Source organism: Felis catus, chromosome C1 (assembly GCF_018350175.1).
Source record: "Felis catus isolate Fca126 chromosome C1, F.catus_Fca126_mat1.0, whole genome shotgun sequence".
In the NCBI taxonomy this organism is placed as follows: Eukaryota; Metazoa; Chordata; class Mammalia; order Carnivora; family Felidae; genus Felis; species Felis catus.
Genome location: NC_058375.1, coordinates 201,834,046 through 201,848,215, shown reverse-complemented (window position 1 = coordinate 201,848,215; position 14,170 = coordinate 201,834,046).

The window sequence follows — 14,170 nt, the reverse complement described above, 5'->3', positions numbered from 1 at the left end:
GACCAGCTCGCGGGTGCTGCCTGGGGGACACCGGGTGGGGCCAGAGGCACAACCGGAGCTGAGGGGGCTCAGAAATCAGGGGCTGCTGGCGGCCAGACGCTGGGTGAGCATTTGTGGAGAAGAGAGAAGGCAGAGGTCGGAGAGCGTTACCTCCCAGTGGGAAGAAGATGGACGCCCTTGTGTCAGGATCCGGGGAAATGAGTGCCAGCCCTCTCGCACATCGATTTCTAAGACAAGCTTCTCTTCCTGTTACATAGAAACTAACGTCTCCCCTCTCTCCCCATCTGTTCTATTTTCAGCCCTGTTCTTCCTTTCCTCCTTACATGAGCACGGGAAAGTCACCTCGACCCCTAATTTCCACCTCTCGTAAGGGGAGCTAACACTATCTTTCTTGTTCTATTTGATAGCGTGGTTAATACAATCAAATCAACGGATGCTCAGGCAAGTACTTTGAATCCATAAGACATTCGATTCTACTCATTCTTCAGTGTCAGGATTGAGCATCATCTCCTCAGCCACACCACCCTAGACCCCACCCTTCCCTTCTAGGCCAGAAATAATCCTGTTATGTTTCCTTCTTCTCTCCAGGAACACATCACAGTCTCCTTTATTTTATATATATATATATAAAATATTTTATATATATATATAAATAAATATATAAATATATATATAATATATAAAATAAATATAAAATATTTTATATGTATATAAAATATTTTATATATATATAATTTTTTTTTTGACACAGAGAGAGAGAGAGACAGAGCATGAGTGGGGGAGGGGCAGAGAGAGAAGGAGACACAGAATCCAAAGCAGGCTCCAGGCTCTGAGCTGTCAGCACAGAGCCCGACGCGGGGCTCGAACTCACGGACCGCGAGATCGTGACCTGAGCTAAAGTCGGACGCTCAACCGACTGAGCCACCCAGGTGCCCCACGGTCTCCTTTAAATTAGAATTATTTGTTTCTACCTCTATTTCGCTCACCAGACTGTGAGCCCCGTAAGGACAGGATAAACGTTTCATTCAGGTTTGCGTCTTCAATGCCTGCCAGGTGTGTTTTACGTCAATGAATGAAGACTTTAGACAGAGTGGGGCACTGATCAGCCCCCTCGGAGTGGGGCACTGCCCAGTGGCCCCAGCGGCAGAGCAATACTCCGGGGGTGGGGGTGTCCAGGCACGGGCTGCAGGGCAGTACCCCGACGGGGGCGGGGAGGTTCAGGCATGCATAGCAATGGCACAAATGCAGGCTTCTGCATTGCAGCTGAATCTGCAGGAGGCCCTGCTTCCGGTTGGGGCTTCACCGGGTACTACGGCTTCTTGTGTATCAGCCAGCGGCCGCCAGCGCCTCCTGCATCCCCGTCTGCTGGGACTCCAGGGCAGCGGGCTTGCCTTGTGTGTCCATTTCAGAAGGCAAACATGTAATTTCAGGTCATGCCCGGTGCCATTTGGAAGGAAGCTCAGGTTTCCCTAAGTGGAAACAGCATGTTCTGAAAGCAATTATGGGTCGGGAGGCATGTTCTGGAGTGAGACCCAGCATTTATAAGCAAAGGTTACCCTTCCTGCCTGGTGACAGGACAACCCAGGGAGGGACACAGTCCAGTTAACCCCCATTTTATCCCAGGAGCGCCTGCATCATCCCTGGGACAGGGATCTGCTTGGTTGTTGATGGTCTCACTGGGACCACTCTTTTCCATGGGAAGACCTTGGAAACCGAATAAGACAGGCCTCTCCTTAGGAATGGTGGGACCTTGACCAATCACATCCCCCTCGCTTTTGGTGCCCTGAGGAGGTCGAGCCAGATAGTTTCTGAGCAGTCATGTGCTGGTGAGAGTTTAACAGTAGCTGTCTGGAAAAAAAGGCCTGGTCCGTAATGCCTGCTAATTTCTGCAGTGTAAATACCCCCACCATGCCAGATTGCAAGCTATGATGTTATGTTATCACATGCAGACTTGGGGAGAGATGCTTGCTGAATGTTGGGAGCTGGCATGAGCCATAAGAACCAGCCCAGCACGTCGCTGCTCCTGAATCTGGGGCCTGCAGAGCTCTGCCACCGTCACCCAGCTGAATGTTGTCTAAGATTCTTCTGCTGTGCACCTGAACAGGTGCACACAGAGCTGGCTACCTAATTTGCGGACCCCCGTACAAAATGAAAATGCAGGTGCCTTGTTCAAGCGTCAGGGGAAAAAGTGCCATCAAAGCTACTAAAACATGAAGCTCTTTCTTTTTCTGCATGGTCTTTCAAGGTGTTTTCATTCTGCTGTTTAATGTAGTTCCAAGTAAATGAAAATTTAGAAATTAAATTATTAGCATGAGTTTTACTGTTACCTTGTGCAATGCTGGCCTTGGATGAAAATATAAGAGCATTTACCTAGAAGAACCACCAGAACGACACAAGCGCAGGTCACAGTTCACACGTGAATAGCAGGGGCTCTCACAAAACGGATCGCTCTACCGTTTTCATGTCACCTCTTTTAAAAAAAAAATTTTTTTTTTAACATTTATTTATTTTTGAGACAGAGAGAGACAGAGCATGAACGGGGGAGGGTCAGAGAGAGAGGGAGACACAGAATCTGAAACAGGCTCCAGGCGGTCAGCACAGAGCCCGACGCGGGACTCGAACTCACGGACCGCGAGATCGTGACCTGAGCAGAAGTCGGACGCCCAACCGACTGAGCCACCCAGGCGCCCCTTTGTGGCACCTCTTGATGCGCACACATCCTACAGCTCTCGCCGCCTTGGCTTACTGGCGAGGAATCAAAGATCGAAAGGAATGAGATCCGTGCATGGTTCCCTTTTCCCCTTCCCTTGGTTGGATATGTTTCCCTAGAAGCCCTTTCCTCCTTGCCGTGTTCAAAGAAAGTTCTGGTCTGGATGGAAAACACAGCTTCCTGAGATCGTCAGCTCCCATGTTACGTTCGTCACAGACATAACGTGCTTATCGTGTACCGGATTTGAGTCTTGCTGAGCGGGCGTGCATGGCGAGTCCGCCAGAACTCTGTGCTCAGAGGAATTGCAAATGCTGTCTGCAGATGGGGACGCCCAGCACCGCAGACAAGCTAATAATGCTCGTTTCTGCCCTGCTCATGCGCATGCCGGCCCCGTGGGACTTCACTGATAAGACACAAACAGGAAATGGCTAAGAGCTTCAAGATGGTGACAGCAGAGCCTCCCACCCAATATGGGGTGCTTTTGAGCTCAGAGACCCCACGTGCCTGCACAGGCTGCACGCACAGGAGCTGGCCTTGGAGGAGCCATTACTTGTGTCTGGGGTCCGGATTTACTGCTGAGATTCTGCTGCCCTATGTGCTGGGAGTGACAGGAATCCTTGCAAGTCCTTGGCTTACAACTGCCTCGTGTCCCTCGTGAACCCACCTCAATTTGAGGAGCGCTGTGGTAAGACAGCAAACTTCGAAAGGAGGGAGAGACCATGGGCTCAATAAATATTGGTTAAGTACATGGATGTGTGAATGAGGTAAGGAATGAAAGGGGATTAGAGAAGCCTGGGGATGTCGGGGACAGGTGACTGTGAGTTTCCCGCCTAGTCCTGTGTGGTCCAACCCTTCTCACCTTTTGAATGGGTTCCCAGCGCTTATCCCAGGGCTGGGAGTAGGGGGTGCATTTCCTGCTTGTTGAGTGGCTGAGGTCCACCAGGGGCCCCCCAGAACCCATGGTGAGTTGAAGGCAGAGGAGACGAGATCTCAGAGCTCTCTCTGAAGTCACCCACAGGCCCTGAGCGAGCCCCTTTCTGCATGCAGTTGCAGATACAGCCAGGCTCTTTGGGGAGCCTCAGGTGTGTGTGTGGGGAGGCACGGGAAGTCCGAGGCTGAGGCTGGAGCGGTGTTGGAGGAGTGTGGGGGGGCACCTTTTGGCTCTGGCCCCCCTTCAAGGTCTTCAGAGAAGCGCTCCCAGCCGCCTCCATCAGCTGTTCCCACGTCTCACCAGGGTAAGTCAGGAGCTAAATCCCCATGGATTTGGTTGTCTGGGGCATAGAAATGCCACCTGGGTCAAACGCCTGCTCCCTGCCCTCCAGCTGGAAGGCTCGACTCCCTTCTTGGAACTCCCAGAGCCTTTTATCTGTGCCTCTGCCTCTAAGACACTTGTCGCGGCCAACCTTGTGACTTGGTCGGCGCTTGTTCTCCCGGGAAGCAGGGCCTGAGTGATTTATCTGTGTGCACCTTTCTGCACTCCCCGCCCCAAGTGCTGATTTAGCACCGAGCCGCCTGGGCCTGGCTTGCAACACAGTAGGTGGAATGAAGGCCGGAAGGTCTGTGTCCTGTGCTCCTAATGCTGGGCAGGTGGGCCGCCGGGCCGGGGGGCTCTCGCTATGGCAGAGTGGGACTCATCAGAGTGTCACGGTGCACCACCCACGCGTGTCCACAGGTGCCACGACGGGGAGGCAGGATGGCCCTGAGCAGGTCCGCTGTTCTCTGCGCTGTGCTGGAAGAGGCGTGCTGAAAGGCACATCCTGTCCCCGGTGGCTCTCCAGATGGGAAGGGACCCCGTCCCGACAAAGAGTGGAGGACAGACCACAGGAACGGGGCCCAGCGGTGGAACTGGAGCTGCTGGTGGGAGGGGTCCTGCCGTGCAGCCGGCGGAGTCTCATTTCATCACCTGTCAAGTGAGAACAATATTAGATGACGGAAGAAGGACGCGGAGGATCTGGCGGCCTCCCACGTCCACTTGGAGCATACGCGGGCTCTGTCTTGGTTCTCTTTGCCCCGTTTGGTCCCCCTCCTCCACGGATACCCATCTGGCAAACCTTGAACAGGCCAGACTGTCCCCTTCCTTTCCTCTGTGTCTAATCAGAACTATAATAATAACAGTAACTAATATTTAGTGGGTGCTTCCTGTGTCCCCTGCACTTTACTTGACTCTTTCTGTGCATGAACCCATTTAATCCACATGTCAACCCAATGACATAGGCACTTCCGTCATCCCCGTCCTCTAAATGAAGAAACCAAGGCTCAGAGAGGCAAAGTAACGTGACTGAGGTTGCACAGCTAAGAATTGAAGAGCTGGGGTTGAAAGCAGGTCTGTCTGACATCGCAGTTGGTGATCTTCTCCACCAGCTTCCCGGATTGTTTCTCCATCTCAGGCTGCAGCTCCCTGCTTCTGTTTCGATGGTTGATTTTAAAGCCATTTGGATCCACATAAGAGTGAAAACATATGGTATGTCTTTCTCTGTATGACTTATTTCACTTAGCATAACATTCTCCAGTTCCATCCATGTTGCTACAAAAGGCCAGATTTCATTCTTTCTCATTGCCAAGTAGTATTCCATTGTGTATATAAACCACAATTTCTTTATCCATTCATCAGTTGATGGACATTTAGGCTCTTTCCATAATTTGGCTATTGTTGAAACTGCTGCTATAAACATTGGGGTACAAGTGCCCCTATGCATCAGCACTCCTGTATCCCTTGGGTCAATTCCTAGCAGTGCTATTGCTGGGTCATAGGGTAGATCTATTTTTAATTTTTTGAGGAACCTCCACACTGTTTTCCAGAGCGGCTGCACCAGTTTGCATTCCCACCAACAGTGCAAGAGGGTTTCTGAGAAACTTAACAGAAGACCACGAGGGAGGGGAAGGGAAAAAAAAGTTAGAGAGGGAGGGAGCCAAACCATAAGAGACTCTTAAAAACTGAGGATAAACTGAAGGTTGATGGGGGGGTGGGAAGGAGGGGAAAGTGGGTGATGGGCATTGAGGAGGGCACCTGTTGGGATGAGCACTGGGTGATGTATGGAAACCAATTTGATGATAAATTTCATTAAAAAAAAAAGCCATTTGGAGATAGGGGCCTGGCACTTAATGTGCTGGCCTTTGGCATTTTAACTGGCCTCTTCGTCTTGGGGCATTATGGCAGAGGAGAGAGCTTGTAATGCCAGGCGGGGAATGCGGTTTCCAGGGCTTGGGCTGGAAGTCCAGCCCTCCATTCTCCCACTTTTCTCCTTGGAGAAGCCCGGCCCCTCCTACCTTCTGTCTCTGAGACCTTGGGTTCTTAGCATGGTTGCTGTCTGAGATCTATTTAAACTGCCTGTGGGCTCTAGGGACAGAGCTGAATTGGATAAAAGGCATCCACGCCCATGGAATCTTCTGGCCCCTTCAGTAATCAGATTCATATCCTCTCCCAGCTGATGAGTGAGTAAAGGCAGGAAGGTCCGTCTTTGCAGCAGATAGGACTTGGGACACCTAGGGCCCTGGGGCTCCCATAGATGACCTCACAGAACAGCTCCCTCTGACCCCAGAGAACTGGTGAAGGTCACAGCCTTTGAGAGGCATGGGCTGGTGACAGTGCTTTCTTCTCCCCACTTTGCTGGGAGGCCACGTGAGCAGCCATGTGGCCTGTCAGGCTGCAGGTTCATTGCTGTGGCATATTGAGCACATCTCCCCACATTCATGTCTGGGTTTTCTCATCCATGGAGAGAGGATAATGTGTCCACTCTACTTACTCCCACAGGATGCTGTGAAAATCCTTGTAAGATAAGAAACAATTGTCGATGGGGCGCCTGGGTGGCTCAGTTGGTTGAGCGTCGACTTTGGTTCAGGTCACGATCTCACGGTTCGTGAGTTCGAGCCCCGCGTCGGGCTCTGTGCTGACAGCTCGGAGCCTGGAGCCTGCTTTGGATTCTGTATCTCTCTCTCTCTGCCCCTCCTCTGCTCGCACTCTGTCTCTCTCTCTCTCAAAAATAAACATTAAAAAAAAAAAAGAAACATATGTCAACGAGTGGGAAATGCTTAAAATATAAATGAACATAAATGAAGTAGCCATTGGCTACAGGGTCATCAGACCCTTCAGTGGTCATTTGAGGGTTCCTAGCTGGAGGAAAAGGCAGTTTAATATAAACGTATTGAAACCTCATTATTCCGTTTGTAGTAAACACTGGTGAGAGCATGGTGCACGGCAGTTAAAAACAAATGGCCCATTCATATATCATATTCGGCCCATTGTAAAGGGTAAGCACTTTTATTTTAGCCTAAGTAAGGTATTACACCTTGATAAAAGGCAAACTTTTATATGGATTATATAAAATAAAGAACCAACGCAGCTCTGGCCTTCGGTGGAAATTCGCATACATTCTCATTTCCACATGGATATTAATTAAATGACCTTGGAGGAAATGTACTGTCAACTTGATGCTTGTGGAGGCATGTGGAGAGGGCGTGAATGAACCCTGGGACCACCATGGAGCTGACGTAAGGGTTGTGGTGCCCCCCCACCCCCACAAAGATGTCCAGGTGGGGAACACTGTACTCTTTGTACCCATTGCTTTTATTTTTATTTTTAATTCGACAAATGTTTATTGAGTGCTCATTACCTGTTAGACCCTGGTTTTAAAAACAGTGTTATTGAAGTATAATTGGCATGTCATGGATTGCAACATCAAGCTGTACAATCTGGTGAGTTTCAACATAGGTATACACCTGTGAAACCATCACCGCAAGCAAGTTATGGACATGTCCCTAATCCCCAAAAGTTTCTTTGTGGCCCTTTGTAGTCCTCTCTCACTCCTCTCCCCCATGAGATCGCTGATGTGCTTTATGTCTCCATAGGTTCATTTTAATTTCCTAGAATTTTATACAAATGGAAAAATATGTTTTATATCACCTTGTCTGGCCTCCCATAGTGGGCCATAGCTTGGATATATGACAGTTTATTCGTTCACCTGTTGAAGGGTTGTTTTCAAGTTTTTGGCTGTCATGAGTAAAGCTACTGTGAAAATCCATGTATAAGTCTTTGTATGAACATGGGCTTTTGTTTCTCTAGGGTAGATAGCCAAGAGTGGGTCATATGGTAGGTGTATATTTAATTTTTTAAGAATTTGCCAAAGGGGGTGCCTGGGTGGCTCAGTTGGTTGAGCGTCCAAGTCTTGGTCTCGGCTCAGTTCATGATCCTAGGGTCGTGGGATCAAGCCCCATGTTGGGCTCTGTGCTGAGCATGAAGTCTGCTTGGGACTTTCTCTCTCTCTCTCTCTCTCTCGCTCTCTCTTCTTCTGTCCCTTCTACTTTGCTTGTTCTTTCTCTCTCTGGAATTAAAAAAAAAATTGCCAAACTGCTTTCCCAAGTGTTTGTCTTATTTTAAAACCCCACTGTCAGTACATGGAAGTTCCAGGTCCTCCACATCCTCACCAACACACAATACAGTCAATCTCTTAAATTTTAGCCATTCCAATAGTTGCTTAGTGCGTCAAAAGATACACTGAGACATATCACAATTTCCTTGTCTGCTAATTCTAATCTGTGCCAGTTCCGGACTGATTATCACAGAGTGGCTGATTTTCTCATTATGGGTAATATTTTCCTGCTTTTTTGAGTGCGTGGTGATTTTTGATGGGATACCATCTTAGTTGGATGTAGAAGTCACTCCCAACCATTTCTTCCCTGGAGTCTTTGAACCAGCAGATCAGATATTGGAATCTCATTGTCAGCATGTTGAATGCCGCCTGTGCTTTTGTTGTGTTTGTGCAGTGTTTTAAAAATGCTCTCAGGGGCGCCTGGGTGGCGCAGTCGGTTAAGCGTCCGACTTCAGCCAGGTCACGATCTCACGGTCCGTGAGTTCGAGCCCTGCGTCAGGCTCTGGGCTGATGGCTCAGAGCCTGGAGCCTGCTTCCGATTCTGTGTCTCCCTCTCTCTCTGCCCCTTCCCCGTTCATGCTCTCTCTCTCTCTGTCCCAAAAATAAATAAAAGTTGAAAAAAAAAATTAAAAAAAAATGCTCTCAGATATTCCTCACCCTTAAAAAGCAAGAGATCTCATGAAAGCCATGAATTCCTTTAAAGACTAAAACAAAATCGGGATATGTTGCAGCAACATGGCTTCCATTTCCTCCAGGAACAAACAGCTGGAGAGCGGCCACCCTCTCAAGATGGTTGGGAGGTGTCTACGGCTCCTTGTGTTTACACACCCTCATCAGAGGTGTTTGCGTTTGAGTACTCGTTGTCAGAGATCAGTTTTCTGGAAGCAGCCCTGAGATGAGTATTGGTGTGCCAGCGATTTGTTGATGAAGGACTTCGGGGAGGACCTTGAGAGGGAGCAGGGCATATGCAGGACAGAGGAGGGGAGGGGGTCCTGCACGCACGGAGTTTCAGGCAAAGACGCATGGAGGAGACTTCAGTTTGTTCCCACCAAGGGATGAGGCAGTGAGAGTAACATCCCAACTAGAGGTAAGGGGCCCAAGCTTTCATCCTTCCTCACCAGCTAGTCAGATGGTGTCCCCCACACCTGGCGAGGTGGGCAAAATGGGGAGGGCAGGAGGGTGGCACATCTGCACATCTGGTTCCATGTCTTTCCAGCTGTGCCGAGGGGTCTGTGTAGGGGCCCCCGGGAGCCTCCAGGGGTCCTGGCCGGGATGGGGTCCAGAGAGGGTGCTGGGGGCCTGGGATCAAAACCAGGAAAGAGTCTGGAACTCCTTTCTCCTGATGCCACAGCTTTCTCATCTCCAGGACTTGACTGATGAGAAGATCATTGAGACCATTAGGGGAGGTTCATTTCATAGACAAGGAAACTTGAGTGCAGCCTGGGGACAGGGCTGCCCCAAGGGCTGCTTTCTCCTCGTGTCGGAAAGCCTTGTTGATGCTGCTCACCCATTCCTGTACTTTGTGGAGAGATCTAGATTTGGTATTATTGCGGTCTCCAGGAGTCTCTGGGGAGGGGAAACTAGTAATCTCTCATTCATTCATTCATTCATTCACTGGCTCATAACATATATTGAGCCAAGAAAAATGTTCTGAAGAACCGTTTGAATGAGGGTACTTTGAGCCCTTTGTAAAATAGAGCTTTGGGGTGCCTGGATGGCTCAGTCAGTGAAGCGTCCGACTTTGGCTCAGGTCATGATCTCACGGCTGGTGAGTTTGAGCCCTTGCGTCGGGCTCTGTGCTGACCGCTCAGAGCCTGGAGCCTGCTTGGGATTGTGTGTCTCCCTCTCTCTCTGCCCCTCCCCTGCTCATGCTCTGTCTCTGTCTCTCTCTTTCTCTCAAAAATAAACAAACACTAAAAAACCCTCTTAAGACAGAGCCCTCTTCCCTGACCCCCTTCACCCAGGTCTCAGGAGGAAATCAGGTCTGCTGTCATTGCTCCAAAATCCTTCAAATCTCCCTCCAATCTGCGCCCAGGGGGGAACAGTTTTGCACCTTAAGTTATGGACCTGGGAGCACCTGTGGCCTTTCCTCTGACTTGCTGGTTCTCTCTGCATCTTCTCTCTGCGTCTGGATCTTCACTTCCCCCCGTGGGAGTGAAAGCTACCAAAGGAGGAATCAAGGGGCGGGGCATTGGCTATCTTCAGCACCAAGGAGGGGGGTGACCAGATGGAAACATGGGAACAAGACAGCCCTTTGCTAAGGCACCCGGCCTCCCCAAAGCCTTGGAAATGAGTATAAGTAACAACCCCCCGCCGCAGGACCCAGAGCTCTGAAGGAATGGGCTGGGTGAGGACCACGGGGAGGTCCTGGGGGTGGGGGCAGGCCGGTTGGGGGGCAGGTTCTCTGGTCATTGTCCAGCTTTAAGTGTGCTGCTGTGAACTAAGGACTGGCAGAGAGGCCCAGAGAGAGGACGGGAAAGGAAGAGAGAGAGAGGAACTGAGAAAAGGCGTGGGGAGAGACGCAGAGAAGGAAACTGGAGGAGAGAACGAGAGAGAGAAAGAAAGAGAAAGGGAAAAGAGAGACCGAGAGAAAGGGAAAGAGAAAGCGGGTGTAAGGGGGCGGGGGAGGATGCAGCCGTGGGGGTGTCCCGGTCTGGAGATTCTAGGGGTGTTGCAGTTGGAGAGTGTGGTGAAATGGCCTCAGGATCTCAAGAAGCTACCAGTGGGCCCGTGCCAGGCCGTAATAACAGCCTCTCGGTGCCTCCAACCCGCGTTGGCCTCTCAGCTCCCGGGAACACTCAATTCACACAGGCGCAAAATGCAGCCTTCTTCGGCTCGGCTGCCTGCTAGCTACCGTGGTGTTTGCCCTGTGCCCGCAAGCATCACGGGCAATTAAGAAAGTCGTCCGTTGCAATCGTGGGCTGCCTTTTAAGGGCTGGAGCCCAGAGCCCTCTGATGAGACACCAATGAGCAGGGGGAGGAGGGTTGTTTCCCAGGAGAGGGATTCCTGCCATTAGCTGGCAGATCCCAGAGGGAGGCCAACAAAGGCTGCTGTGGGCTCGTGGGAAGGGAGAAGGAGATGGGGCCGGCAAGCGGTCCTGCGTGTGCAAAGGGCACGTGCACGCACGGGCACGCCTCTCAGAGGCCGGTGTGCACTTGCATGCACAGGGGTGCAAACCCACCTCGAGCACAGTCCTGCAGACATGTTGGGGGAAAAATGTGTGCGAAGCACACACACGCTTGCACGCACACACACACACACACCCATATGCACACATGCACAACTTCGTGCACATACCGGTGATCAAGTGCACAAACTGATGGGCTCACACAGACATCTGCACCATGTTTCAGTGTTAGGGGGATATGTATTTACATAAACTTGCACTCACACATTGGCAGGCACTCTCACAAGCACAAATGTATGTCCATACGCACATGGATAAAAGAGTGGATAAACTCAGGCACACACACACACACACACACACACATACTCACATATTCGAATCTTGCAATCTAAAATCCATAAGCAAGACGGCTCCAAGATCTTTAAAACACGCATACTCTAGACTTCAAACCGCTCTCACGGCCACGAGTAAGAAGAGATTTGGGGACTGGTGCATTTGTCTGGTGGAAGAGAGAAAAGAGCTGGAAGAGAGTCGCCCTTTCTTTCTTCTACTTTGAGCCACCGTCCGGGTCAGTTAGGTGGTTGAAAAATAATTGCTGGTGGCCGGCATCTTTCCAGAAGCCTGCCACTTGACCTTGTTGCCATTGATGTCACGCTGATGATTTTTAGGCTCTCAGAGAAGGACATTTCAAAATATTCTTTCTAAAGTGAAGCGTAATCAACACACAATGTCATGTTAATTTCAGGTGTCGAACATGGTGAATCAACAGTTTTGTGTATCATTCAGGGCTCATCACGGTAGGTGTGGTGACCGTACCACGTTATTACAATGTTATCGATTGTTCCCTAGGCTGCACCTTTCATCTCCGTGACCTACTCACTTCCCCCAAGTGTCTCATGGCCCAGGGCAGGGGGCTGGATTGAATGAGTACAGGGTTGTGTACTGTGACTTTCTCATTTTTGAAATAGAATTTAGAAGTGTTTTCATCCTTTTCTGAGGTTTGGGGTTTCTCTCTCTCTCTCTCTCTCTCTCTCTCTCTGCCTTCCTCACCCCTATTTCCCGCACTGTTATTAGGGAAAGAAAATTGGAGACCATGTCCATTCTGAGACCGTCTCCCAGAATAATTGTGTTGTGACACACGGGGAGTGCAAACGAAAAACAGGAAGCCGAGCTGCAAGGGCTCGTTTGGAACTGGCAACCCTTGCAGTGAAGTTTTCAGCCAGAAAATCCACAGATGGCAACCATTTCCCCACAACTCCGCTTCCCGCCGTGTCTGGTTAAGCATGGGGGCTGCCATTGGCCTGATCCGTCTCCTGTGGTGGGATGGTGACCTTCCACATCAGACCCCAAGATCAAGTTTAGTGCGTTTTGTTGTTGGCTCCATGTGGCAAATTCTGGAAGCCAGCAGACTCTGACCGCCCTGCCCCCCACTGTTGAGGCCCACGGAGCCAGGGCTCTGTTGGAAACCTGCCAAGGACATTGGTTTGGAGGCTTTGGGGCAGTTTAGATTTGGGTCAGAAGTGGCTTCAAGGAGCCTAATTGACTTAAGTGTTTTCATTGTATTTTTAGCACCCTCCTCACCTCCATCTTTCAATTTCTTTTAATTGACAATAGAATGTACCAGAAAGGCCAGGATATTTGAGCGTTGGGGCTCTCAGAGCTCCTGAGTGGACATGATGCTGCTAAAGGGTACAGATGCAGACACCGATGGCAGAGGAGTTCCCACTGCAGCTCCTGGGGCCGGTACTGGGTGGGAGAGATGTCGGGGGTGTGGTTTTCCTCTAAGGCCGAAGCTGGTGGGTGGGACCCCCCCCCCCAGGAGCCGTTTCGGTGTGTAGAGGCAATGATAATTAGCTATTTCAATATTTACAGGGCTGTTCCCCTAGATAAGGAATCACGATTATTCTGTATCTATGGGGGTGCATCACGTTCCATTTTCTGCATCGCAAAACATCCCAAATCTTAGTGACCTCAAGTAATAACTGTTTACTCAGCTCCTAATTCTGAGGGCGTGCAAGTTGGGCTGGGCTCAGCAGGGCAGTTCTGCCGATCTGGGCCAGCTGGGTGGCTCTCAGTTGGGGCTCACTGGTGCATCTGTGGTCAGCTGGCAGGCTGGCTGTGGCCTGGCCGGCCTAGGATTGTTCAAGCTGGCATGACTCAGCTTTCCTCCATGTGTTTGTTCATCCTCCACCAGGCTACCCTGACCTTGTTCTAATGGCAGTGACCGGGTTCCTGTGGAAGTATGCAAGACCCCTCGGAGCCTAGACTCCAAGATGGCCTGGTATCACTTTTGCTGCGTTCTAGCGGTCATGAGTTCTATCCTGCAAAGTCACGTGCAAACGACGTAGAAATAAAAGGCAGTGGAGAATGGTTGTCTTTTTTATAGTCTATTGCATGGGGGACTTGATGTTTAAAACCACCACCTAATGAGTTGGGGCAACTTAAAAGTGGGACAGACAGACTAGCCTGCCAGGGGCCTGTTCTAGAGGAAGGACCACATCCCTGGTGATCACAATGGAATCGTGTGGCCTCCAAAAGCCCTTCCAATTTCAAATACAGTAAAAACCATGGATTGCGAATAACTTGTTCTGTGAGTGTTCCACAAGACAAGCAAACATTTCTTTTTCTTTCTTTATTTTTAACATTTATTCATTTTTGAGAGAGAGAGAGAGAGAGAGCAAGAGAGAGCAAGTGAGCAGGGGAGGGTCAGAGAGAGAGGGAGACACAGAATCCGAAGCAGGCTCCAGGCTCCGAGCTGTCAGCGCAGAGCCCCACACGGGGCTCGAACTCACGAACCGCAAGATCATGACCTGAGCCGAAGTCGGACGCTTAACTGACTGAGCCACCCAGGCGCCCCAGGCGCAAGCACTTCTAATACATTTTAATTTGATGAATGAGTGATGTCTTGCAGTACGAGTAGTGTGTGACGCTGAATGTCACGTGATCACAACTGAGCCAATGGTTCT